This window comes from Propithecus coquereli, unplaced genomic scaffold, assembly GCF_000956105.1.
Source record: "Propithecus coquereli isolate 6110/MARCELLA unplaced genomic scaffold, Pcoq_1.0 Scaffold49, whole genome shotgun sequence".
NCBI classification, from domain to species: domain Eukaryota; kingdom Metazoa; phylum Chordata; class Mammalia; order Primates; family Indriidae; genus Propithecus; species Propithecus coquereli.
In genome coordinates this window covers 106,348-134,276 of record NW_012150729.1, presented here as the reverse complement: position 1 = coordinate 134,276, position 27,929 = coordinate 106,348, and the positions used below count along the sequence as shown (strand labels likewise).

Sequence of the window (27,929 nt, the reverse complement as noted above, 5' to 3'; positions counted from 1 at the left end):
GATTAATTTCTTTCTACTTTTAGTAGAGACGGGGTCTTGCTCTTGCTCAGGCTGGTTTCGAACTCCTGAGCTCAAACAATCTGCCCGCCTCAGCCTCCCAGAGTGCTAGGATTACAGGCGTGAGCCACCACGCCCGGCCCCAACCAATTTTTATTTTTAAAAATTTCTACCAGAAGCATAGATTGCTTTTGTTATCAGGAAAATAACTTTTAGAACGAAAAGCCTAAATGATTTTCAGCTGAATGAGAGAAAAGTACAAACCCTGCCCTCTTCACTAGAAACAGATTTAAAAACTGCTGATGTCTACCGAAGTGCAAGCCAAATGTCAAGTATTTTAGATGAATATGAAGATTACTCTATCATTCATATGTAAATTGCCTGTTTTAAGTTAAAAATTTCCCTACATTTTCATTTATGGTATTATAAGACAATCAGATCTATCAGATCATCTGGTTCAGGGTCCTGTGCTAATGAGCTAAGGATGTAGGTCACTTCTCTTAGCCACAAGTAACTCTGAACTCCAGGCAACTCACAAGGGCAAAAGGATGATCCAAATCCAGACCAGAAGTAGCAAACCATTTCAAGTACCCTGGTAAGGACTGGTCTCTCAGAAGCTTTACATTAGGTCATTAAATATGAAATGTCTGATTTCAAATCAAAAGTGTAGTTTATTATATCTCAAACAAGAAGCAGTACAATTAATCAAAGTATTTGCCTAAACTATTGACACAGTTCTGCCATCTTAATGGTAGCTTGTTTATGCCAATAGCGATGAAGCCCAAAAGGGAGTGGCCATGAAATCATGAAAGGCATTTTCCACAGCTTGTTGAGAATTGAATATTTTTCCTTGCAAGAAATGGTCCAAAGCCTGGAAGAAGTGGTAGTTAGTTGGTGCAAGGTCTGGTGAATACAGTAGATGACAAAGAGCTTCCAAGTCCAGCTTCTGTAGTTTGAGCAGCATTATTTGTAACATGTGGCTACTTAATCTGGGCTGCTTAATGGTAAGCATCCTCATTATTTCATCCAATCAGTTGCAGTAGACATCCACTGTAATCGACTGACCTGGTTTCATGAAGCTGGAGTGGATAATACCAGTGCTGGACCACCAAACAGACACCATTAGCTTTTTCTGATGAATATTCAGTTTTGGACAGTACTTCATCTTTATCCAACCCTTGTGCTCAACGCTTGCAATTGTCAAAAAGAATCCATTTTTCATCACATGTAACAATATGGTGTAGAGATGGTTCACCTTTATGATGTGACAGCAAAGAAAGGCAAGCTTTGAGATGATTTCTCTTCTGACGCTCGTTTAATTCATGCGAAACCCATCTATCCAGCTTCTTTACCCTGACAATTTGTTTCAAATGGTCCAATATTGTTGGAATAGTGACGTCAAAACTTGCTGCTAATTCATGCGTAGGTTGAGATGGATTTGCTTCTACTACAGCTTTCAGCTCATCATTATTCACCTTGGTCTCAGGTCGCCCATGTGGCTCATTTTCAAGATTAAAATCACCAGAATAGAACTTCCCAAACCATCAACGTACTGTATGTTCATTAGCCACATCATCCCCAAACACTTCGAGCTGGTCTGCGCTGCATTTGTTCCAAGACAGAACTCAAATTCGAAAATAACACAAATTTTTGACTTATCGATGGTTTCACAAAAATTGCTCTGAAGAAAAATATGAAAGATAATCACAAGCCAAAACATGTGTTTGAAAGAATGAGAATGTACCTTCACAATAAAAATAAAACAAGAAGTGTCAAAGTGAAATATCAGAGATATCAACTGTCAAACTTAGTACTTAAGGAAATCAAACACTTCATACTTAATAACCTAATACGAGTAATAAAAAATTATTATTACACTTTAACAAACCCTATCTTTCCACAGATGATGGAGAGATAAAAGTAGAAGCACTATGGTGTCTAGAAAAAGACTATTGGACCAGAGGCCAGCGAAAAAAAAGGGAGACTGACTACACCACACAACAGGTATCTCTAGGAGGTTGTCTATACCACTCAACAGATGTGTGTGTACAAAGGATCTGGCTATACATACACCACATGTATGACCTCAGACTTAAATATGTTGGCTGTGAGCAGCTTCACACACAGTCAGTAAACTGGATTAGATATGTTGAAGACCTTCTTATTCTAAAATTCAACTCAAATTCACAAATTCTTAATTGAGTGACCCTACATTAAAAGAAATAAGGTATGTAAAACCCTTAACACAGTTGCTAGCATGCAGTAAACATGTCAGTAAATACTGGTAGCTATTATTAAAATAAGGAAGCATAGGTTGGTATGTGTTATACATAGCATATATTTAAATTTCTTTGGTGGGAATTTTTCTAAAGGGGGAAAAAAAACACTTTAGAGTCCTATTTTAGTCAGCATTGTTAATTCAAAGGAACCCAAAATGAAACAATAAATTACGAAGCTCTACATGAAAAGATATGAGCCTCTCTCAAAATTGACTGGCTTTGTTTTGTTTTAAATTAGACTTTCAGTGAACTCTTGGCAGCACTCGGGAAGAAATCATGAGTGCTGTAAAGATTCGTTTGCTCGGCACACATTTACTGAAAATTGCTACATGAAAGTTGCAGCTGGGGAAGCGAAGATCACCAAGACCCTGCTTCGGGTCCAAACAGTGGCAAGTGATGAGTGTTCCCGGGGGTATCAACTGCTGAGGGGTCTGGTTAAGAAAGAGATTGTCCTGAAGCCTCCGGAGCAAAGGTCCGAAACTAGTGGGCCATAGATATTCTTCTGGCCCACATGCTTTTTGGGTGTAATAGAGTTAGGCTGTCAACACTTAGAAATCAGGAGGTTACACATAAATAAGGATTTCTAGCTTCTCTTAAAAATTTGGAAGTACCAGCAGCATTGCACCTGCATTCCCATTTAGCAACAACAAACTAGCTGAGTGGAATCTCTATTTCCAACACTCCCTTAATTCACCCCAACACGGGGGCTGAGGATCAGTGTTTCCCATCAGCTCGCTCCCTGGCTGACTCAGCTGCACCTACGCATAATCAAGGAGCTCCTACGAACCTGGGCTCTGGAATCTCCACTCCACCACATACTAGCCACGTTATTATCTTAAGCAAGTAATTCATCTCTCTGGGCCTCAGTTTCCCATCTGCAAAACTGGGGTATTATTAACAGCATCTTCCTCACAGGGCTGGTGTAAGGGTAAATGTATTATTACCTGCAAAGTGCTTAGAGCTGTGCCTGATACAGTAACTGCTCTATAAATATTAGATGTTATTATCTTCTGGCCCTTGAAGCCATAAGAGTTTCAAATTTCTGTCCTAGAGTTTTAATATTCTAAAGTTATCTACCAAATTATTTTATGATCAAAGAGAAAAGGGCATATAGTGAAAACTATACAGATACATCTTAAGAATTACTAGAGCCACCAGACACAAAGGGACAAGTCTATGATTCCACTGTATGAGATACACGGAACACGTAAATTCATAGAGAGAGAAAGTAGAATAGAGGTTAGAGGGGCTGGGGGAGGGAGGAATGGAGAATGATTGTTTAATGGGTATGGAATTTCTCTTCAGGATGATGAAACAGTTCTGGAGATGGATGGCGGTGAGGGTTGCACAACAGTGTGAATATACTTAATGCCACTGAACTGTACACTTAAAAACGATTAAAATGTAAATTTTATGTATATATATTTTATTACAGTTTTTTTTTAAAAAAGTACTATAGCCTACATAATTTGGTCTGCTGCTATTTGCTTGAATTAAGTTGTTAATGATCCCCAAGACCCCAAATGCACTATAAATTCATGTTCCCAAAAGCTACATAATGCACATGCCATAATAGTTTGGGAAGAACAGTATTAACTATTTTAACAGCTGTAGAGCACGACAGTGGACTTTGTTTTCAATCTGGAAGCCTCGTGGGAATGCATCTGTAGCAAATACACGGTGAGGCCGGTGGGACAGACTTTTAATACCTGTCTACAGCAGTTGAGCTGTTCTTCCTTCATTATAGAATGCTCCACACAGACTCAAGCTCTCTTTTCTCTCAACAAATATTCAAAATGGGAGGCTTCCTGCCAAGCACTATGTATCTGGCTACCTTTGAACTGTGAGATGCAGTGCAACACTGACAAGAGGTTTTGATCCACGTCTGTTCCATACCAGTATTTAAAATGCACACACAGAGTTCCACTGCGCTATAAATCAACACACACAGGAGAATGTCCCAATCAGGGGTCTTATTATTTACATTTCTACATGCAGCTGCTTTCTAAGGCATCTGTCTTTCACTAAAAAAAAAAATACGTATGTAAAATATAAGCAAATTTAAAATTACTTTGAAAACTGCAATTAACCTTAGAAACACACACAGAACAGGTATATCCAGTCTGTATTTATAGTATTCTAACTCAGAACCCCTGAAAATATTTATTTCCTAACATTTACAGGGCCATCCCCTGTGAGTTTACAATCTTGAGTCAGACGGAATGCACCTAGCTCTAAGGTGAAACTTATCCTCGGAATTTCTTTTTTTTTTTTTACCTCTATTTTTTTTTTATTTCAGCATATTATGGGGTACAGATGTTTAGGTTACATATGTTGCCCTTGCCCCCTCTCCCCACCAAGTCCAAGCTTCAAATCCTTGGAATTTCTTAAAGTGATGCCTGTTTGACATAAAAAATTCCTGTAAATACCATTGAAAATTCAAAGTGATGGGATATAGCATTTTTTGTCTTCTAAACAGTACATTCTGAGTACCAACCCAAACTTGTTCTCAGTGGATAAGTACCTGGCACCTGGATTTCCACTGCTGCCTGAGAGTTAAGATGCCAACTCCCCACGTGGCTTTATGTTCCATACTAGAAACCCTCAAACACTGATCATTTTCCCTTGCTAGGGCAGGGGAAAAGGTGTTTCAAAAAGGCTAAAAGGGAAAAAAAAATCATAGGCAAAGTAAACAGTTTATGCCTCTTTAAAACCAATGTGTACATAAAATAACAAGTACTTTTGTACTCCTGGGATCAAACAGGGAGAAGATAATTGTTTTTAAAATTCACTGAAAAACAGCCTCAAGCAAAACTGTCACCATCTAAGAATTGGCTTCAATCTAGAAACTAGCATGGAAGGAAACTATAAGGAGTGCAGTAGGTGTCTGAACAGAAGGTTTGGCCTTCCTTGTCTAAGCTGCATATAAACCAAAAACCAAATGTTTATTAGCCTGGGCAGGGCAAGTTATTGAATTAGGAGACAGAGGCTGTGACCCCAGATCTTTGCTGTATGGGTTGAATTATGTCCCCTGAAAATTTATGCTTAAGTCCTTATACCCAGTACCTCAGAATGTGACCTTACTTAGAAATAGGGTCTATATTTAGAGCTGATCAAATTAAAATGAGGTCACTAGGGTGGTCCCGAATCCAATATAACTAGTATCTTCATCAAAAGGAGAAATTTGGACAGACAGGCATACAGGGAAGATGACGTGCAGAGACACAGAAGATGGCCATCTACAAGTCAAGGAGAGAGACCTGGAACAACAGATCCTTCCCTCCCAGGGCCTAGGAAGGAACCAACAGCTTGATCTTGGACTTCCACCCTCTATAATTCTTAGACAATAAATTTCTATTGTTTAAGGCAGCAGTCCCCAACCTTTTTGGCAGCAGGGACCGGTTTCATGGAACACAACTTTTCTACTGACGGGGGGGCAGGGGGAGCTTAGGCAGTGATGCTCAGCCCTGTCCCCGGGGTTGGGGACCACAGGTTTAAGGCACCCAGTTTGTGGTACTTTGTTACAGCTGCCCTAGCAAACTAATATAGGTACTTACCAGTTATGTGACCACAGACAACAGAACCCAGTCCTTGGGTGCCTCTACTATCAAGTGGACATAAGACAACATCCATGCAAGTAGCCTACAAATCTACAAACGCTATAGAGGGTCAGCACTCTGTCAGGCGCAGGGGGATTACAGGAGAAATCTAAAACTCTCTACCCTCTCCTGCAGAGATCTTACCACTTAACCGGCATGGGGGAACATTCAGTGCACTGCAGGTTTACCACACTGCTACAAATCAGGGACAAGTATGCATAAAACAAAAATATCAAGCTCTTTATCGGTCAACAACAAAAAAGCAGAGCCAATTTTTAAGACAGGACTTTTACCCAGGACAAACAGCAAATCTATTAGAAATATTCTCATGTTTTGTAAAGTTTGGGTACATCAGGATGTGTTATCCTCTATGTCTCACTCTCTTGGGACACAATTTTACTGCAGGAATATGATGTAACTGTCCTGGTTAGTCCAGCAAACATAATACAATATGCCTTCAATATGTCAGCCTGTTTTATCCTCCCTAAATACATAATTGATTTTCAACATTTTATGCTCCAGTTATTGCCCAAAAGCAGACTGGGACAAGCTCATATTTCCAATGCTCCTTCCTTAAAAGTGTAAAAGGAATGACCAGAACAATTAATGAATTGTCTTCTTGGAAGAGTCATTTGCTTACAACCTTCTCGTTTCTCTGTCACTCACATGTATACCTCTCATGTATCAGAAAGAATAAAGAATTTATATAACCTGGTTTAAAAACAGAGCTACATATATACTATGCAGAATGACCAATGAGAAAAGTAGAAATAATTTTTCTTTATTTGGAACACTCAAAGAGTAGCTACTTACATTCCCCACAGAAACAGAATTAGAACCAATGTCAAACAAAAATTAAAAGCTTAAACTTCCCTTTAAAAAAAAGTGGAGCTATATATTTAGGTCATTTTATTTTTAACCACAGCCTCCTAAATGACCTGAATATCCCAACATCCACTCTAAGTGACAAGTTTTGTAATTCCTATGAATAATTTAGTTGGGCAAATTTGCTTTACTCCTTGATGAATAAAAATGTTACTTCAGAAATTGACAAGCCAGTTGCCCACAAAAATTTTCAGTCTGAGTATCTTCCACTTCTATTAGGAAAAAATAGTATGCCTGTCAGGAAAAAACAGGAAAGTACAGCATTAGAACCGGGTCTCTTACATGGCAGAGACTTCAACAGCCACAATGGAAAAGGGGCAGTTTTTGTTTATGTGAAGTCTTCGATCTATTGACTATCTCCTAAAAAAACTAAAAGTACCAAGGTACTTTAAGGTTCCAGAGGCATGTGTTTGAATGCAGGTTCTCAAAAACATTGCTATCGGCACAATCATGTACACCCACTTTCTCAGAACACTGAGTGAATAATATATGCTAAAATACTTTACATTGACTTCCACTAAAATAGAAACAAGATTAGGGTTTTTTTGTTTTTCTTTTTAATCTAACTTCACTTTTACAAAAGCTGGAATCTCAAGTAAAAGAAAACAACTGATTCAGAACAATTTGGCTTTGGGAAACGGAAGAGCATTTATTATTGGAGGTGAGGGTCTGCCTGTTCCTCTTGCATGTGGAGAGCATCCCTCTAGCTGACCGTCTGAGTCTCTCTCCTGGCCCCTCACTCACCCCTTCCTAGGAGCCCTAGTGACTTACCTAATCCATGAAGTTTAGGAACAGGAACTGGGGATGGGTCCCAGCCCCTCCCTCCTCTTCTCAGGTGCCAAGCTACTCCGGAAGAAAACATTTAAGTCTGGTCAACGTTGTGGCCACCACATGGGAGGGCCTGATGGGCCAGCACTACCAGTGAGCAGGTGGGCAAGGCTGTCTAGATGGAATTCAGCAGTAGGAAGCCCACTGTTGGCACATATAAAACCATTTTTAAAAAATACTTAAATCATATTCTCCAATATTAGTTCTATTAGTTAAAAAAAAAAAAAAGGGTGCAATTTGAATTCCGTATGTCTTCTTTCCCCTTGTCTCTCAGAACTGGTTCAGAACTCATGGAAAACTGGGGTATCATTTATTGCCCTCCTCCCTCCCAACAATCCAAAAAATGAGTGTTTCTTCTTCGAGGGGTAGAACTTGAGATCTCGCTATCTTTAAAAAGTTTTTTGACTTCTCAGTAATCTGTGAGAAAATGAGAATAGAGAAAACAGAACAATTCTAACACCCCAAACACTAACTTTTTTCAAAACTTACAAGGATTCACTGTTACTATTATTATAACCGTTTCTTAATGTATTCCAGCTCAGCCACTTATTGGTGGTAGCTAAGTGAATTTGTCCATGTTACTCACCCTTATTAGTAAAATAGGAAGAGTAATATTCCTACCTAATAGGTGTGATTTACAGAGTCAATAAAATAATGAAGGATTAAAGCAATTATTGTACATACGGCTCCTGGAATAGAAAGCAGTGTTAAATAAATGTCACCTCCCATCCTCATCTATTCAAAATCAACACACTCACTCAGAACCAGAAGGGGCTTCAGGAGATTATTCCAATAAATCTTTCTTTCGTTTTTAGAATGAAAATGAAAGTCATTCAGAGAAAATTTTTAAATGCTCTTCATTCATTTCTACAAACACATAGTTCTGAATGTTGTCCCCTTTAACATCCTTGAAATAGGATTTGGCAGATTACAATCTGTAAACTAGAGCCACATGTTAGTGTGAAATCTCTCTTTACTGCACTAACAATGGTGAGGACTCAAAGGGGGCTGCAGGCAGGCATGCCATAGGCCAGGCCCCACACTCCCACGGCCTCCCACACAAAGGGTGAGGAAGGGCATGCTCGGTTCCCTCAGTGAGTCATGTCTCTGGAAGCAGCATTGCTTTTCCCTGATCCACTCTTTCAGTGATGCCACTTTTCTCAAGGACTCCCAGGAACCCCAAATTCTTATTTTATCAGTTTCTAATTCTATTCCTGTCATTTCTAAGTATTTGCCAACTATCACAGTTTCTCACATTTCCCCCATCTAAGCCATAAATACATCCACAAATTAGTTGTAAAAGTGACTGCCTTTTTTTATGTAAAGTTAAGAACACTTACCACTAGTGTTCTCTGAATGATACCATAACTACCATTTAAGAAAACTTTTCCAGAGCTGAATACTGCCAAAGACTAGTTCCCTACATAGCCCGTTTTTCAACGAAGTTCCTGAGGGAATGGAAGGTTCCCACGAATGGTCTGTATTTGCTATTTTCTCTGGTTCTTTAATATCGGGCCCACCTACTTCCAGAAGAGGATCTTTTCTCGCTTGTTGTGAAATGCTTCTGCTGAAAATATTCCAATAACACTTAAATATTTTACTTGTAGATAATCTACCATCATGTTGAAATGCTTTCAAATTCCACCTTCTTCTCAGTATTAAGTACACAGTGTTTTGGGGTTTTTTTGTGTGTTTTTAAATTATTGCTGCCCTTTTTTGGGGGGGGGTACAGTGGGATATTTCAGTATATGCTATAATGTACAATGATCAAATCAGGGTAACTAACATATCCATCACCTCAAATATTTAATCATTTTTTTGTGTTAGGGATGTTCAAAATTTACTTTTCCAATTATTTGAAAACATACAATAAATTACTGTTAATTATAGTCACCCTGTATTGCTACAGAGCACTAGAACTTATTCCTCCTATCAAACTGTACTTTTGTATCAGTTAACCAACCTTTGGCTATCCACCCTCCCCACCCCGCTATTCCTCTCCACCTCTGGTAACCACGATTCTACTCTTGACTTCTATGAGATCAACTTTTTTAGCTTCCACATGTAAGTAAGAATATGCAGAATATCCCTTTCTGTGCCTGGCTTCTTTCACTTAACATAATGTCCTCTAGGCTCATCCATGTTGCCTCGAATGACAGAATTTCATTTTTTATGACTGTATAGTATTCCATTGTGTATATGTACCACACATTTCCCTTACCCATTCATGTGCTGGTGGACACTGAGGTTGATTCTGTATCTTAGCTATTGTGAACAGAGTTGCAATAAACATGGGAGAGTAGATATCTCTTCAACATACTGATGTCCTTTCCTCTGGATATATATCCAGTAGCAGGACTGCTGTGTCATATGATAGTTCTCTTTTTAGTTTTCTGAGGAACAAAATGGCTGTAAGCACAGTTTTAAACCCTCTCAAATGAAAAATGAAGCTTTGGGCCTGCTTTTAATGTTTCAAAGAATAATAATTTGCATTTTAAATCTGTTTGAAACTGCCAACTTATTTCAGTAGTTCAACCCAGTACCTAAGATCAATAGAAAACTATGGATGATCAGCTTACCCCATCCATCATTCCAAATCAATTCATGTTCATTACCACTTGGTGGTCTGAGGTGGCTACTGATGTCATAAGGCTAATGAATTCTGTCTTGGAGTTCTACTATAAGACTTATCCCAGAATATTTGTTCTAAAACACACTAAAACCAAAAGTCAAAACACCATATTAGTTAACAGAAAATTGTTCTGATATATGCAGTAAAAGGAAATTGAAAACATTATTTCCAAATCAATCATGCCACACAGATTTTTCCAAATAATAGGACTCAATGATGCCAAGAAGAGACATTAAACAGAAGCTGGGATCATTATGTTTCACCTGGGCATGCTGGAAACCAAGGAGAGACTGAATGATACTATACACAGCCCATGAACAGGAGCAAATGGCAGAACTAGGCTGAACTATAATGCAAGTTGCAAATAGGCAGCGAAGTCTGGGCAGAATAGTCAGCAACAATTTCCAAATAACCAATAGCTGGTTGACCAAAAACCCATATTTCCCTCTATGGAGCATAGCTGTGATTCCTCATTTCGTGGCTAAAACAGGATTCATCAATTTCAAGTAATGACCTGGACCACCAACCTGTACTGGATGCAGTTCAGAATAATGCTGGCATGCTTTGCAACAGAAATTGTAGATATCAACCACAGTATAAGCTGAAATTCCAAAAATAGCAATAGCTGTTTTCTCTTGTAATAAAAATTTTCTCAAAAATAAAACCACTAGGCTGGCAAGGTGGTTCACACCTGTGATCCCAGCACTTTGGGAGGCCAAGGCAGGAGGATCACTGGAGGCCAGGAGTTCAACACCAGCCTGGACAACATGGGGAGACCCTGTCTCTACAAGGAAAAAAACAAAACAAAACAGAAAAATTTGCTGGGCATGGTGGTGCACGTCTATAGTCCCAGCTAGTCAGGAGGCTGAAGTGAGAGGATCACTTGAGCCCAGGAGTTCGAGGTCGCAGTGAGCAATGATCATGCCACTGCACTCCAGCCTGGGTGATAGCAAGACCCTGTCATTCATTCATAAATAAATAAATAAAACCACTACAAAAGCTTGAATTTGGCCCACAAGGACAAAGTATTCAACCAATGAATGCAGTTTAACTTGATAATCTCTTTTTATATGATATTTTAAATCTAGAAACAGGTAAAGAATTCGACAATTTTAGAAAATGTTAATTTGTGGAGAAACTAAGATTAATTTACCAGCAAATATTACACAATAGCAAAGGTAAGCACCCCACTTTAGGTTCTGCCTCTGCCTTTTCAGAGTTTTCAGTCAGCCTCCACCCTGGTCTCTCTTGGGGGCCACAAGCAGAGTGTCACCTCCCCACTACCCCTCTTATCCACCACACTTCTTGCCAAGGTCGAGTCCAGTGATTTCATCTTACTTCCACTTTTTCACTTCCAAATAATTAACTTAGCTTCCTTACCACTCCATTGAGAAATACAGTAGTATGTGTTTAAAGACAGGGATAGGTCCTGAGAAATGCATAGTTAGGTGATGATATTAGTTGTGAGAACATCGGAACACTTATACAAACCTAGATGGTATAGCCTACTACACACCTAGGCTATGGGGTTGCTCCCAGGCTACAAAGTAACAGTATGTTACTTTACTGAGTACTGCAGGTAACTGTAAGTATTTGTGCATCTAAACACAGAAAAGGTACAGTAAAAATACAGTATTATAATCCTATGGGACACTGTGATCGTATGTGTGGTCCATCACAGACTGAAATATGGTAAGGTACGTGACCTTGTTGAAATATCTTCCAAATCTGAAAGCAATTTTGCATACCTTGTGTATGAACTATATGGTTTCCTCTATCCCATAATGTCCAGCATTATCAGTTATAAGGAAGTGGGTTGACAATTCTAATGGGGACACTTTAATCCTTGGGAGTTTGATTTGTGATACCTCATCAACATTTTCAGATAGATGGCCAGGGATAGCTTTCTGGTTTACTCCCCAAACATCCTACACTCAATCTGCCTGACAGTTTACCTCTGTCAATTTCTCATCCACATGCGACTCCAGAAAAATAGTAAACCTCCTTCAAAAAATGCTGGGTACTTCCTCTTCTAGATTATGCTGTCTTTCTAAACCAGATGTCTCAAAAAGAATGTAAAAGGTGATCTCCAGGAGTATAGGAAAAAAAACATAAATATTCAAATCATGTTTGTGTCATTCTTTTATTTCTATTTTGCATATTTTATAATGCAAATAGCTTATTCTTAAGTGTGTGACTATAAATTTATAAATGATGCAGGTGTGAGCAAAAAGTATTTTATTGCTGGGACTGCAATGTCACAACTGTGTAAAGACTACTGGGCTAAATAATAACACTTTCTCCTAATATACTTTCCTTGGTGCTCTATGGACGATTCCTATTAAAATGTTGTATTCTAGTTGTTTGTCTAATAAAATATTTTACATTCATGCGCTGTTTAGAATGGTAACATAACATTCTTGTTACTAAAATCAGACCTCCCTCTTGGCTTCCTATTATATTTTGAATTATATGTTCTTATTCAAGTCTATTCTTAAAGACATCTCTATAATTAAAAAAAATTTTTGTCATTATTTCAAAATTAAAACCAAGTAAGCAATCAAACATGCTTTAAAAAAAATGACATGCACAGCAAATTTTCAAACACTTCCTAGCACTCAGAAAGTATAGGCATTGTTCTAAGTTCTTTCTCACTTAGTCCTCATAACATAATTATAAAATTATATCAAATTATTAATTTTTAATAAAATTAATTTTAAAAATTAGCATTTATTAACAGATATAAAAATTTTATTTTTGTAAAACTCACTCCTCCTCTAAAAACATGGACAATACTATTCTCAATGAGGAAGTTCTGAGGACAAACCATTATTCCCTGTGACTTCCACTTCCTTCATCTACCTACTGTCAAGGAATCCAGTTATTAACTGTGTGGCCTTGAGCAGGCAATTTAACCTCTCTGTGCTTCAGCATCCTCATCTGTACTAAGTTCATTTATCAGAGCACCTACTATGTGCCAGGCACTGGTTCTTGGCTGAGGGATGCAGCCGTGAATAAAAGACAAATCCTGTGCTCAAGCAGCCTATTAGGTGATCCCAAGAAGGCACAGACGGTAACTGGCCATTATACTGTTAGCCATTATTATTTCCCAAAATGAAGGCTACTTTCGTTACCATTACCTTAGTCCTATTTTCACTTTAAGGCAAATTCCACCTGGCCCCCAACTGTTTCTTAGCTGGTGAAAAAGGGCAGAAAAGGGGACAGTGAAATGATCAATCAGAATTTGACATCAGCGAGCACATACACCCTCTACCTTTCCTGGAAATGAAGTGTGTAAAGCTCTACAGATCCAGCCAGCTGTGGGGCGTAAAACACATCACAGCCAGGAACAAGGTTCTGCAATCGACTCTTGATGGATAGCATCCCGCAGTGCCCTGCATCCTCCCTGCACTTTTCAGTGATACTGATGAAAGCCTATTTACCCCTGGAGGCTACAGCTGCCGCACCACGTGTCTGACAGCTGCAAGATTCAACTGCAGTGCAACTTAATCCCCAACAATGCCACTTCCAGGCTGCCCTTGCAGGACCTACCATGAGACATCTTTTTATTTATTCCAAATAATTATATAATCACAGACCATGCTCTCCGTGATCACCACTATCACACCGAAAGCACTGCTCAGGCAGTCTGCCTTTTAGCACAGAATTTAAAACTACAGGCAGGAGAATAAAAGAAGACTGCTGAATCCAAAGTAAACATATGAAGTAAAAATGGTAACAGGAGCTCTCAAGAGTTCCCTTATAAACAGCGCACAAACACCCCACTAAACCTAAATATCTGAGGCAGGCCCCCATCTCCACCTGGGGGATCACAAATACCACTGGCCACCACTTAAGATAAGATACACCTTTAGGAGTTTTAGGTTACAAGCTCAAAATCTGCTTGAGGAGCCAGGTAAAATCTATTTCCTCGTGTATGTATTTCATACCGTTCTGCTAAATAGGATAAAAACCTGTTTGCAGTTTGCTGATCGTCTACAAAGCCTGGTAGTTGGCCATGATTTAACCTCACCCTTGGTATTTGCTCTGTCAGCATTAGAAAAATATTCAATCCTCCTCTCTGCCTCCTCCTCCTAGCATTTGTGCACCTAAATTCAGTATCAGGTTGCTGATTTCAGACTCAACGGGCAGCTTGGCTCCTTCGGGCAGGTCAGCAGGAAGGAGAGTTCAGGATGAAGCTGAGAAGGGAGCACAGGCTGAGCCCTTCGCCACACTGTCCATGCCACCGGCCCCTCCTGGCGCAGGTCCCAGGCTGGCAAGAATCTTCTACTGACAAGACTGACTGTAGATCACACAGGCACCACTACACTGGGCCCTTACACTTCTCTGTAACCTCCAGCCTCTTCTGAGACCAGGTCAGTGTCACCTGGGCTTTATGCCGGTTTATCACAGCACATGCCCAGTCTGGACACTGGAGAGTGGTCCCTTCCATCTGACTTGTCATTCCTGTGGTCCTGCTGCTCCCAGCCCCCCACCCTCTTCTCCTCATCCAGCATTCCCTATTCCAGGTACTTCCTCTTGAAAGGCAGGAGTTGTTGGTAGAAGAATGTACTTTGTTTTGTGTGGAACAGAAACTGTTTTAGATTAGAAAAATGTGTTCTCTTTGATTTTAACTAATGCCATTTGCTTCTGTAACTGTGCTTGCTTTTAGTTGTTAGTCAAATATAGTTAATCAAAAAAAACAGGGCGGGAGTAACTCCATGACAGGCTGAACTTCCTAGAGTAGGCCTAAGTCTCAGTCCCCCTCCCCAAACGCAGATCAGAACTGGCGCAGGTGCGAAAATTGAAAATCCTGAGGCTTGGGACCACCCAATCAGGGGTCAGAACAATCCTCCACTTTCAAAGGAACCAATGGACGAAGGGGGAAAGGGGATGGTGGGCTCAGCGTATCGTATGCCACCGGTGTGTCGTGCACAACCAAAAGTATAAAAGCTTCACTTTTACCCCGGGGCGGGGTCCTGGTTCATAGGGAGGCCACTGCGTTGGTGCTCTGGGACTTGGACCCTAGCTCGAGCTAGCAAATAAACTCCTTTGCCATTTGCATCCTCGGTGACTCTGCTTCTCTGTTCCTGGGGCCGAGGGGAACCGGTTCTTACACTCTATCCACAACCCCCCGCATTCTCCCTCTCCCACAGTCTCTGGAACCTTCTTTCTACTGTTCAATTCCGTAAGGGATACAAGCAAGGGCTCCGGAGTCGGAGGGATCTGGTTGCACCCAGGCTACGCCACTGCTGGATGTGCGACCTTGGGCAAGTTGCCTAATCTCTTTAAACCTGAGATTCCTCATCTGCACAGCAGGGCTTTACCTCATCTCTGAAAGTGAGGATTAAATGAAAATACACACAAAGCACTTAGCGAAATCCCCAGCATACATTCAAATATTTAATAACTGCCCATTTTGTGCCAGGAAAAAGTTTCATAAATGGTAACGATTATCATTCCCTCCCTACACCATCTTTTTATTTTTTATTGTGGTAAAATAGACAAAACATCAAATTTTACCATTTTAACCATTCTTAAGTATACAGTTCGGTGACACATTCGCATTGTTCTGCAGCCATCGTCACCGACCATCTATAGAACTTTTGCATCTTCTCCAACGAAAACTCTGTACCCATTAAACACTAACTCCCCCTCTCTGCTTCCAAGGCGGCCTCACTCCACCTGGAGGCACTGGTTCAAGTGCGGCTCTGGGCGGGCAGAAAGACTGGACCTTCTCCAGCCCATTTCTCTTCCAACCTCAGGTGAAACTTCGTCCTCCTCTGAGGCTCCCACTATTCACAGTCATACTACCCTCTACCCCAAATCTCAGCTGTCTCACCTACCTATTTTCGGTAACTTCTCATTCACCAGAAAAAGAAGAGGAGAGGCTCAGTTCACAATTCTCTCTTCTGCCCTTTTTCCTTAGAGACGCTCTTCCCCAACAGTCAACTCCTAAATGACAAGAGCAGAGGGGACAACCTGGATTAGAACCTCAACTGCACCATTTATTAGCTGCATGGCCTGAGGCAACCCCTTCACCTCCCCGGGTGGCCTCACCTCTATAGGGGACAACGATAGCGCCTATTCATGGAGCTCTTGTTAAACCAACAGTTCAAAGCACAAAGAGCAGTGCCGGCACAGGGTCAGGAAGTGATGGCAGATGCACTTGGGCTCTGGCCCTTGGCTCTGGCCCGCCATTCCTTGGGTCACACCTCACAGCCAGAAGCATATTTCAAAGCTCTTGCTTGATGCCCACAACCTCCTATCCTTCTGGCTCTCACAGCCCCTTCTCCCCCCTGGTCCTTGCATCCTGATGTCCCTTGAGTGTGTGCCATCTTCATTACCTCACAGCATGGACCCCACCACTGACCATCCAGCTCTCCCCATCGACTCTCTGCAGCCCTCTTCTTTGACCACACCATGGGAATCAACACAACTCAGCTTGTCCTCACCTACACCCCGGGACCAAAGACCACGGAAAGATGCCATTGCACTTGAATTCTCTGACCCAGAGAGGCCCTTTGTATCCTAAGAAAGCCCCCTCCCATTCTCCACAACCACTGTTTGAAACTCCTATCATTTTTCTCAGTCCTGCTCTAGCAAATGCCCTTTCTTCCCACTTTACCCAGAAAACCGAAGCCAGCAGGCTTGATGTGCTAACACCCCACCTTCCTGCCCCTACTCCTGACCTACCAACTTAGCCACAAGCACCTCCCGGGCTCTTCCTCTTACTCCTATTCTGAACCAACCTTTCCCTCAGCCTCTCTTTCAGCTCCCCACTGCGCTGCGCTCCATCCACCATTTAACTTTCCACCCCTCCGCTAGGGTGTCCCTCCACCCAAGCCCCACCTCGCCTGGCTACTCCCCTGAGACACAGCTCAAGAATCACCTCCTCCAGGAAGGCCCCCCTTATTCCTCCTCCTCCAGCTTCTCTAATGCCTCCTTAAACTTCACTTTGCTATTTTCTCTCTCTCTGAGAAGAGAGGCTACATCATCCATTGCGACTCCTCAGTGCCTGGCACATCGATGTGCCAAGAACTGTTGAATAAATAAAAGGATGAGTACAGCAGACCCTGCTTTCTATGCTGAAATATTTTATTAAAAACGTCGCCAATTAAGATTCATCACCAGCCACTTACATACGATGCCGTACATTTTTTGCCTCTGATCTAGACTGAGAAACACCCCTTCCCCTTGTCTTTCCAGAACAAATATCCCTTTGATGAAAGAAAAAACCAGAAAGAAAAACACTACTTCCTCTTCAACAAAAACAGAAAACCCAAAACAGCAAAAGACAGTTTATGAAGAATATCTAGCTGACCCCAGCTTAGGTAGGGATAAATGCAGTTGTCCAAGCTTAAGAGAAGAAAGGGAAGTTTACTTTGGATGGCTATTTGGGGAGGCAACAATATTCACATGCTAAACAAGAAAGCTGACAAAATAATAAATCTCAGGTCTATTTATGAAGCAGGGGAGGAAAAGGAAACCAGTAACTCAGTGGAAATTTCCTTCCTTTGTCTAGCTTTGCTTCTGGTATGGCTACCACATTAATTTCTCAATACTAACTTAGGACAATTTAATTTATAGGAAGTGATTTCGAAGGGCCTCAGGGAGGTGCAGATGGTACCTTGGGGGCCCATCTGTTTAAGGATGAAAGCTTAGCCGCACACCATTACATCACTCTGACCTTCCCAGCAACTTCCTATCTGACAAAATCTAGATGTTTGCTCTGTCAACAAGATATTTGTGTTTGTCCCCAGCCTCAGGCTTTGGTTCCTGATTAGTTTTAAAATCATTATGCACCCAAACTGAATAGGGCTACTGTTAGCAGCTGTAAGGTCTTCTTCTGGGCAAATCCCCAAGTCTGTGGCCTTCAGGGAGTGATTTCTGTCCTTTCTGCACAACTGCACACTCTCCAGACTGATGAGCTGGTCAGTCTTCCTACCTGCTTCCAGAACTAAAGCCTCTCTCCTCCGGCTCTATTCATTTTCCCAGGAGATCAGAGGGAAGGGAGAATGGCATGGTGAGGCAGGCCTTAGGCTCTCCCCAAATAAATGCTCAGACACTACACACTACAACTTTAGCAGCTCGGTGCTGTCTCAGACCAGACTCACCACCCCGTGCAGCCATCCTTAAAGCTGCCCTCATGCCAGGAAAGCAGCTGTTACGTCCTGGATGCTCACAGATCCCATGATGCCCCACTGCTCACGAGTATAGACCCACGTCAGTCAAGCATGGTCACCTGATCACACACATCTGTGATCACTTTGGGATGTGCCTAGATAACCGACATCCTCTCCAACTTCTCATGGTCCTGTAGGCTCAACAAGGCACAACCATAGACATAGTGTCCACTGTGACAGGCCCAATAGGTGCTAGACAACCTCGGCAGAGAATGCAGAAATTACATTTTAAACAGGCTTGGGTGGCGAGGGGGTCACATGTATTTATGTGTATAATTTACTTTAAAATACTTTTTTAAATAAGATGGATTGATGGGTAGATATGTAATGAAGCAAAGATCACAAAATCTTAAATTGTAGAATCTAGGTGGCGGGAATGAAGATGTTCACTGTACATTTCTTTCAACTTTTATGTTTGAATGTTTACATAATGCAATGTTGGGAGGCAAATATTTTTAGTGCCCTTTTAAAAAATTAACTGAACTCCAAACTTCATTTGGGTTTTGACCAACATTTCTACCAATGTCCTTTTTCGTTCAAGGATCTCAATCCAGGATCCCACTTTGTAATTACCTGCCCTACCTCCTTGTTCTCCTCTGGTCTGTTACAGTTTCTCAGTCTTTCCTTGTTTTTCACGACTTGACAGTCTTGAGTAGTACTGGTCCAGTACTTTGGAGAATGCTCAACTGGGACTGGTCCGATGTTTTCACGGCCATATCGGGGTTATAGGTTTTGGGGGAAGACCACAGACATGAAGTGCCCTTCTCATCACATCAAATTAACTGTACATGCTTTCAACATGATTCACCACTGGTGATGTTAACTTTGATTGCTTGGTTAAGGTAGAGTTTGTCAGATTTCTCCACTATAAATTTACTTTTTCCTCCCTTTCCATACTCTATCCCTTAGAAGTGAGTCACTAAATTCAGCCTGGCTCAAGAGGTGGGGGAATTAAGCCCTAAGCTCCTGAAGAGGGAAGTATCTACATAAATTATTTGAAATTCTCCCATAAGGAAGATATCTCCTCTCCCAGTATAAAGTTATGTACAGGTGTAATTATTTTATACTTTCAATTATAATACAGCACTACACTATTTATTTTGTTTCTCAAATTATTCCAGCTTTGGCTATTAGGAGCTCTTTGAGGTTGGTTCCTATATCCTTTTGACATGCACACACACCCTTTGTTTTATGAGCACTTCCTTCTTTTCTGACAATGCAAGATGCTCCTGACCTATAATTATCCATTTCTTCAAAGAGTCATGGTTATTGTTTATTGGAGAATGGTATTTAGGAATCAGAATATGGGTGTGCTTGTTGCTACTGGAATGTCACTGCTTTTAAGCCCTCTCTGTGGACAGATCTAAGAAATACATGTGTGTATCCTAACCCATGAATACACACATATGTATAATAGTCAAAACACCATTTTCCAAAGTTACCTAAGGCCATGCCTTTTTTTCCCCACTCTCTTCAGTGCCTACGTCATATAACTGTCATGCAGGTAGATTCTTTTCTCAGAGCCTACATCTCAATACCCTCCCCCCACACACACACACACACACACAAAGAGGCACAAATAGTTACCGGTTGATTTTTTTTTTAATTTGTATACATTAAAGTTTTTTTAATTAAATTTTTTTGTGGACATGGGGTCTTGCTGTGTTGCCCGGGCTGGTCTCAAATTTCTGGCCTCAATCTTCCTGCCTTAGCCTCCCAAAGTGCTGGGATTACAGGCAGCCCATTAAAGCTCTTCAGTGTCTATTTTGTCTAAATATGTAGCATCTATTTACTCAAATACCTAACACCACCTTCCTATTGGTATACACGTTGTTTTATCCTTAGTACCATAATACTTAAGTCTGAGTGTACCCTAGGACAGATAGTTTAGTTCTGGACCATGGTGATTACTCAGAGACTAATAAGATGAACAGATTGGACAAACGTATTCAAAGAAACAACTATGTTTAGTTAATTTAACACAGTTTGATTGCTGGAAGTCGTTCAATTAAAACTAGAATACTTCACTGCAGTGTTATTTAAAATTTAGTAATAAGTAAACACTTGGAAAAATTGTGTTACACCTACAGGCTGGAAAGTGAATTACATGGAATCATTAGAAATCATTTCCAGAAGAATACATGTTAATATAATATATACCGTGTGTGTACAAAAATATAAAGCTATACAAAAGTATGCCATATTATTTAGCATATGTCTGTGAAAAGAAAAACACTGAAGGCAGACTTACACAAAATTATTTTAAGTTCCTTTTTTCTTCTCTTTTAATTAAAGGAGAGAAGAACTGCTTGCTGTGTGGGAAACCTTCCAGAGGATTCTTCCAAAACACAGAGTGTTGGACCCGACAAAGAAGAAACACAGAATCAGTCACTGTGTACCATGTGGAATGGCATTCAGGGCTGAGCAAGGCAGGAGATGCCCAGACAACAGGCAAGAGCAAAAGGTTGGTTGGTAGATGTCCTCCGGTCGGCTATAACCTGAGATGAGAATCTAAAGGTCAGGGCAGTAGGTGTCGGCGCTAACATGTTTGATACAGACAGAAGTACAAGAGTGGAACTGAGAGCTGTCAGGGGAAGCATCCTGAGAAATGTGGGGTTTAAAGGACAGGAAAGATTTAAATGGGAGTCAGGGAGGAGGGAGGCAGGCAAAGTGAACAGAGACAGGTATAAGACTGCCTTTTGGCCTGGAAGGTTTCTCATTATCCCTTTCTATAAAAACCTAAAGAAGATTTCTGACGCCTACCAAGAGCCTCAGTTTGAAGTTTCCAAGTGTCCCGCCCTCCCTCGGGCAACGCACTGGGGCAGGACTACTATGAGGATCTGGTTAGCCTCTACCACATTTGATAACACTCAAGTAGCTGATAACAGGAGCCTAACTCTGGGCTTTCAAAGATTAATATTTTTACACTGGAATTTACACTCTGTTAAAAAGTGCTTTTTAACAGAGAATAACACAAACACATGGCAACCATCTGTTACACTTAAAAGTTCAATGGTAATAATGACCAAGCCTCAGTTTGCAGCAATTTTCAATACACAAAACTGCCCACTAGCCAGCCACCACCATCTCAAACACTTCTAAATACATACACTTGTAAATACAAAGAGAGCTATAGGGCAACCTTAAGACAGTGGCAAGACACCCAGAAATCCTAATCTCAACTCTAAGAGTTTGGGAAGAACTAGTATTTGCTGAATACTTAACTAGACAAGGCAGTAGGTTTCTCACACACATTATTTCCTTTAATCTCCACAATAAACAAGGCAAAGATTAGTCCCTTAAGTGGCCACTCAATTTGAAAATGGCCAAATCAAGTTCACCCTCAGCTCTGTCCAGCTCCAAGCCTGCCATCCCCACCTGGAGTGATGTTTCATACATTTCCACAAACTCAAAAGCTTAAACATACCTTTTAGTATCACTGGTTAAAAAGAAAAAAATATGATCAGTCCTTTCTCCAAACAGTAGTTATTTTGTGAGAATTCATACAAGATGCCAAGATTTCAACTTGAAAATCTAGAGCATATTCTCAAGTCCCAATGTGGCAGAGTTAACCACTTATGATTTGGCAAAATAATATTACAACGCCCACAAATGAATCAACTTGCTAAAAAAATTACAAATCTATAACAACTTTTTTGCAATATGAAGATCTCAAATTGAGACAAAGACATCTAGATTGATTTTCTCATTCTCAATGAGGACTTAATCTACTTTGTATTTTAAAATATATCACTTTCTTCCTCTCTATATCCCTTCTCATGCCCTCCTTCTTACCACCTCCCACCCCCAAAAGACATTCTGCTTCTATAGTTAATTAGAAAACAATTCTATTCTATGACCTATAAATCATGAAATAAAAAAGGTCAGTATCCATTCATTGTTATAATCTCCATTGTTCTAAAATAGAAATCCCCCTGGAAAGTTAAAACTAGATATGTATAGTGCACATACTCTACCCAAATCACTGGAAAAGTTTTTCATATTAAAATGGTTTAATTTTTAAGTACTCAAAATGACCAGAATAATACTGTTAAATATACAGTGCAGATATTTGGAGTATCACTGCCAAACCTCAGCACATTCATTCACACAGAAGGCATTCAATGCCATTTGTTATGAAGGAAAAGTAACTCAAGACAAAAGATAATGTCTTCCCTGAAGACAAACCAGAGAACAATTTAGAAACTAACTTTTAAAAAACTTAACAAGAAAATTTAAGAATTGAAAGTTGAAGGGAGGGAAAGGGAGTGCCTAGGTTTTTATTTTTTTAAGAACAGAGGAAAATGTTTTGTGTTTTTTAAAACATGTATTACAAAAGTAGTATATAAATAATGAAAAAATAGTGCCATATAAAGGTAACTTTTAAACAAAAAATTGTTCAATCCCACCAAAGATCTTCCAGTCTTTTTTTTTCTATGTGCATATACACATTTAAATGGGCCTAGCTTAGAACCTGGTATATAGTAAACATGTCAAACAGATACATAATATATACTTTGAAAAAAGAGCATAAATATGATTATACCATACATAGTATACTGTAGCCTACTGTTTTCAACTAAACAATAGATAGAAGGCACCTTTCCATATCACTCCATCTAGCTCACTCTTACCCTGTAGAAACTATAGAAACCACCTGTTTGTAAAAATATTTCAACTTCTATGAGAGCAGAGCATTCCATTGTTGGTATGACCAGTTTTCCCCGAAGCTCCTTTTGAAGTGCATATTTGTTTTCCCCACTTTTTTTGCTGTTAAGCAATACTGCAGTGAACATCCATGTAATATAACTGTGCATTTATACAATTATTTCATTAGTATAAATTTCTAGAACTGGAATTTCCAGGTCCAAAGATTTGCAGATTTTAAATTAGCACACTGACAGGTTGCCTGCCCTCCAGAAGAGTTGTCCCCATTTATTCTCCCAACACTGGATGGAACTCTCATTTCTCCATCACCCTTGCCAACAATGGTGTTATATTTTTTAATCCAACCACTGGAAAAAAGTTATCTTAACATTAAGTGAGCCCCTACCATGTGCCAGGTACTAACTTAAAAGCTTTACATGTATTAACACCTAACCTTACAATAATCCTTTGCGGGTAGGTGCCCATATGTATCTCAGACCTTGTAATACTAAGGGGAATCTAAAGCCCAGAGATGTTAAGTAACTTGCCCAAGGTTACACAACTTGTCAAAGGTGCTGCTGGGATTTGAACCCAGTTCATCAATCATCTCCAGAATATAAGCTCCAGCTCCTAAATTTCTCAAAAGTGTCAAAATCCTAGTTCACTGGCTCTGAAGGGAACTCAATCAGCTTGCTCCCCTGTAAATCCTACTGAAAAATTCTGATTTCACAAACAGTGGAAAGACAGTGGCTGGGGTTAGGAGAACTGAATTCAAGTTTGAGTGCTGCCACTTCCAGGTAGCTGCTGTGTGACTTTAGGAAAACTGTTTAAACCCAACTCCTTTCCTTGGCTGAGAAATGCCCATAATGTCTACTGTCTCTACCTTAAAATGCTGTTGTAAAGCCCAGAAGGAACATCTATTCCTTCAAAAATACTTGCTGCACCCTTTTCTCTGTGCCCTGATTCTGACAACAAAGAGGCCATCCCAGCCCCAAGAGTCTAGGAAGAGAGGAGCATCGAGGCAGGGAATTAACACAGCTACACGGGACAGGGCGGGAGCAGAGGTGCAAGAAAGCACAGTGAAACAATCACGGAGCTCCACAAAACAGCAGGTATTTACAAAGCCAAGGAGGACAACTACACAACACCTGGGGAGATGCGTGAAACCATATTGGACAGAAAAGCCTGTAAGTACATGTATATTTTAGATACAGCTACATTTTTTTAAAGACATATGCAAAAAATGGAAGGGAAGGAAGGGAACAAAATCAGGGTTGCTGCACTGAAACATGTATTACTCTTTTCTTTCCTTTCCAAACTTCACAGAATATCATTTAACATTTATAATTCTTAAAATATTTTAATTGCTATGAGAGCACAGATGGAGGAGTGATTAATTCTGACTGAAATAATGTATGTGAAAGGTCGAAACTCTAAACCCCCTCCATGCATGGCATTACTGTCAGAGCATGAAATAATCTAGCATTATGCATAATACTATTACAATGTCATTGCACAGGTTATTTTTGTTCTGCCACTTGGTTTCCAGCACACTTGATAATGTACAGTGTTTACAGTATCTTTTAAAGAAACGTATGAATATGGAAAAAATGGCCAAACAGCACAAAAGGATCTGCAATAAAAAGACTTTCTTCTATTCCAGACCTCATATCCCTCCCAAAAGCAATCGTCATTAGTAGTTTGTTACATATACTTCTAAAGATACTCTATGCATACATAATTTTTCATTTAATAACATTCTTGGAGATTTTTAAGAGCACATATAAATCTACCTCATTCTTTTAACATCTGCGGATCACTCTATTGTATGGATACACCATAATTTACTTAACCAGACCGTGCACTGTAAAAATGTATGACAATGGTATTAAACACTATTTATATGCTATTTCTCCTCACATTTTGATTTTTTATCCTAGCAAATTCTACATCTTCTTCTCTTACTGGGAAATGTACATGTATTGTTAACATTTCATCAATAACAGTATACTTCAATCCCTAAACTCCCTCTGATCTCCAGCCCTGGCTTTTTTCCATTGAGCTTCACAAACCTGTGGCCAACATCCAACCACTTGTCGAACTACACCTAGACTCCCACAGACACCTCCATGTCACATGCCCCAAACTCATCTTCCTTGGTGGGGAGGGGGCTAATTCTACCCTTGTATTCCTTCCCTCTGCATCCAGCAACATCCCTCACAATTACATAGGCTGAAATCTCTATCAGTACCCTAGAGTCTTCCTCCTTCCTCTGGCTCCATCCCTTATCAATCAATCCCTACTGACTTTGCCTTTGAATATGCCTCTCCATCCTTCCTATTCCTGCCCAAGTTCAAGTGGTCATCGCAACCATAATGTAGTCTCCTAATTTGTTTCCTGGTCTCTATTCCACCCTTCCTAAATTCATGCTCATTCCCACTCCCAGCAGCCATGCTGAGGTGCAAATCCAAACATGTCCCTTCCCAAATTAAAATCCCTCAGTGATTCCCCATCACACACCTACCGGATCAAGTCTAAGTACTTCAGCAAGGTACACAAAACCCACCAGTAACTTCACACTCACCAAGCTCTCTGGGATCATTTTCCAAGACTTTCTCCTTCACAGTCAACTCCATCCAGCCAAACCCAGAGGCGTATAGTATAGTTCTCCTGAATACTCTCCATTCATCGCTCATGCCGTTGCTTTGGCTACAACCCATCCCATCTTGCTTGCTCAAGTGAATTCTTACTCAATCTTTCCAGACAGGGTTTAGGCATAACCTCCTCCCTGAAGGCAAGGACCTCCTAACCCTCAGGGCAGAGGAAATGCTCCTGTGCTCTGCTCCAGCCTCAGCCAGGGGCTTGGCACTTAACTTCCTCAGGATGAATTTGTATGTGTCAGCCTTGCCTACTAGATTTTAAACTTCCTCCAGGACAAAAACTGCATCTTATTCATCTTTGTAACTGCCTAGAGCTTGGTACAATTTAATACCTGTTGAATCAAACAAGGGAAGTTCCCAACATCTATTACGTGCCAAGACCTACTCTAGATGTACCGTACAAACATTATTTCTAGTACAACGATCCCCATTTTACAGATGAAGAAACTGACATCGTGAAGTTAAGAAACTTATCCAAGGCCATGGGGGAGAGCTGAAATTTGAAACCAAGTCCACCTTACTCCAGAATCTTCCTTCCATTATGCTGTTCCCTTGCATGTTTTGATGCCGAAAGTTAAGTGAGGAGGTCAAATATGCAGTCCTGAAGGACTCAACATCTTTATAATTATTAGGGATAATCTAAGGGCACTGTTGTCCCCCAAAAAGTCAGTCAAAAGCAATCTAGAATGTAGGACTAAAACAGGAAAAAACAAAAAGGCTATTATAAACAAGAAAAGTTTGCCAAAAGCATCCACAAATCTGCAGCTAGCACACTCAGGAAGGGTCTTCCAGGGGCCATCCATGCAGTCCCCAGCAGCTGCAACAGCCCTGCTTAACACTGCCAGTTTGGGCTTCCTGCGCACAGCCAGTTATGCCCCACATTTCTCTCCCCACCCCCAACTCCACAGCATCTACAGCTCCCATACCACTCACTAAAACCGATCTTCGGACCTGAGACCCCTAAAGGACCTACAAGGTGACCAATTCTGGATATAGTCACCGCAGAAAAAGCCCCCTGGGAAGCCTATAGGCGGGTGGGCAGGGGAAGGAGAAGGCAGCACTGCAGAAGGAGGTACTGGGGCCCCACTAGCCTGAGGGGTGGGGGGCTCAGGGGCACCTTTACAGAATACACTTGCAAAATGGGCATACAGTAGTAAGAATGCCTGCTCCCTCTTAAAGCCTTTAAGAAGATTGAATCAGGGAGTTTTAGCACTTAGCACAAAGCCTGGCACAGAACAGGACTCAGTTGGCTCCCGTTAAAAGACTGCACAAACCAACTAGAGAGTAAGCAGACTCCTCTTGTGTCCTTCCCATAAGGATGGGGACTAAGGAAAGGGGGCTGGGAGCTGAGAGGCCCTGTTACTGAGGCGGGAAATAGTAATGGCTTTTAGCTAAGGTACCGGAAAAAAACAACACAGGAGGAAGGTGCTCCTCCCTCCCACACATTATAGAAATGAACTAATCAGCAGCAGGCAGTTAATGAACCCAAACCTTGCTCACTAGGAGAGACAAGAAGCAAAAATTATCCCAAGGGTAACCAGTCACCAATAAAAAAGACACACAGGCTGAAAACAAAAACAATAAAACCCTTTCTTGACTTGTATCAGCCACAAGCACACAAGAATGCCTCCCAACTCTGGGGGGAAAGTAGACTAAGGTAGGTAATGGTTGTAAAGCAGTGCACACGGTCCGCCCTAAATACACGCCCTAGCAGAACAGGTAGGCACTTACCTGTGTGCTGAATGAGGCAGATGCCTGGGCCTCACCCTCCCTCCGGAGATTAAGGGAGTGTTGCTAGCTCAGGTCTACCTGTTTTGACTTTATGACACTCAATTCCCAAAATAACCTTCAAAAGTGCCCTTGTTCCAAATTCACAGAAAATAGTTCAGGGAGGCTGTGTAACCTGCCCAGGATCACACGGGGACTAAGAGACTGACTTGGTACCTTAACCCAGTCTGTCTTGCTTCAAAGCTTCCAGTCACCAAAAAAGGACATATATGACACAAAGAGGGGGACCTAGGCTGGTCGGGACTAATAACAAGCAAATGGTCTAATAAATAGTTGATCGGATTGAAAACCCAGACTTCAAAGAGTTGAGTACTTTTCAGTGACTTTTTTTTTTTTTTTAAGACAGAGTCTGCCTTTGTTGTCCGGGCTAGAGTGAGTGTCGTGGCATCAGCCTAGCTTACAGCAACCTCAAACTCCTGGGCTCAAGC

The 27,929-nt window shown here is 40.8% G+C and overlaps 1 protein-coding gene across 2 annotated transcripts in view; it reads right to left on the bottom strand.

Annotated features, from left to right (window-relative positions):
• TANC1 (tetratricopeptide repeat, ankyrin repeat and coiled-coil containing 1) overlaps window positions 1-27,929 on the bottom strand; it is a 226,127-nt gene that overhangs the window by 181,989 nt on the left and 16,209 nt on the right. For both annotated transcript variants that reach the window (XM_012655855.1, XM_012655856.1), the window contains exon 2: window positions 16,067-16,175. The gene's annotated coding sequence lies outside the window, so the exon portion shown is untranslated. The remainder of the gene's footprint in view (window positions 1-16,066; window positions 16,176-27,929) is intronic.